This window comes from Mastomys coucha, unplaced genomic scaffold (genome assembly GCF_008632895.1).
Source record: "Mastomys coucha isolate ucsf_1 unplaced genomic scaffold, UCSF_Mcou_1 pScaffold20, whole genome shotgun sequence".
Lineage (NCBI taxonomy): Eukaryota > Metazoa > Chordata > Mammalia > Rodentia > Muridae > Mastomys > Mastomys coucha.
The window spans coordinates 17,761,499-17,762,772 of NW_022196903.1; the positions used below are offsets into that span (position 1 = coordinate 17,761,499).

A 1,274-nucleotide genomic window follows, 5' to 3' on the forward strand; every position below is an offset into this window, starting at 1 on the left:
TGGTTAAGCAAAGAGAATTAAAAACGTTACTATAAGATTTTCCCAATCTCCTTGGCAGGCTCAGTTCTGTTACCAACTGACTGCAATGTGCCATTCTAAGCAACATGTCTGACACTGGGAATTTTTATTTGTATGTACTATACCACAATTCACAGTCCTTATTTCCTTTATAGCCTACATGCCCACTCTATAGGAGAGAACTGGGCCTGTGCTCATTCACCTGGCTATTTCTAATGCTTAGCATATTACAGATGCTCAAATATTGCTTCAAAGAATATTATTAACTATAAAACCCTACTTTTAATTAATAGATTAAATACACATAACAGTCTGGGCATTGGTTGTGTGTGCCTTTAATCCCAGTACTCCTAGCATTCAGGAGGCAGAGGGAAAGTAGAGCTCTATGAGTGTGAGACCCACCTGGTCTACAGAGTGAATTTTAGGACAGTTAAGGCTACACAGAGAAACCTCCTCTTAAAAAGCAAACAATAACAATAACAACAACAACAACCATCTGTATCCCACCAGTGGATATTTATCATATGCCTTCTCCATCTACAAATCCCAAATAAAGCCACCTATGCTGACCTATTATATAAGGAACAGAAAGTATTTGGTTTGTCTGTAGTCACTCCTTAATTGGGAGCAAGAAACTTGGTAAATTTTGAAATGTTTTTCACACTGAGCCAGATCGTTGTGTATTTGTTCAATTTTTAATCCCTGAAGTAAATGCAGTAGTAATCCAAACATTAAAAGAAAAAAAAAACTAGACATGACTACATTCTTCTTCTTTTCTTCTTCTTCTTCTTCTTCTTCTTCTTCTTCTTCTTCTTCTTCTTCTTCTTCTTCTTCTTCTTCTTCTTCTTCTTCTTCTTCTTCTCCTTCTTCTTCTTCTCCTTCTTCTTCTTCTAACCAGGAACAATGTCTACAATGTTTAGACCATGTACACATTTCATCTCCATGTACAATGGCCCAACATTGTTTTATCATGTGTATAACTGCTCCTATCACTGATACACTAGAGCAGCAAACTAATAGGAAATACATTGTGCTTCTTATGATAGACATTTTTGTTTGTTTGTTTATTTGGGTCCTTTAATTCTACCCTCAGAGTGTAACTGTGGTATTCCCTCTAGATTCATCAGAGGAGAGGAAAGTCTAGCTGAAATGGTCTCGGGAAGTACTGGTGGCCTCAATAGAGAGATGTTCGTATAAGTAAAAACTTGAATACTCATGGCTTTCATTCTAAAAAGATTTTTTTAAAAGATTATGTG

General features: G+C 36.3%; 1 non-coding gene across 1 annotated transcript; it reads right to left on the reverse strand.

The window, feature by feature from the left end:
* Window positions 1-928: 928 nt before the first annotated feature.
* LOC116100136 lies at window positions 929-1,042 on the reverse strand. The gene has a single exon (XR_004122489.1). It is a non-coding gene; the product is annotated as a small nucleolar RNA SNORA20 (small nucleolar RNA).
* Between the last annotated feature and the right edge of the window lie 232 nt (window positions 1,043-1,274).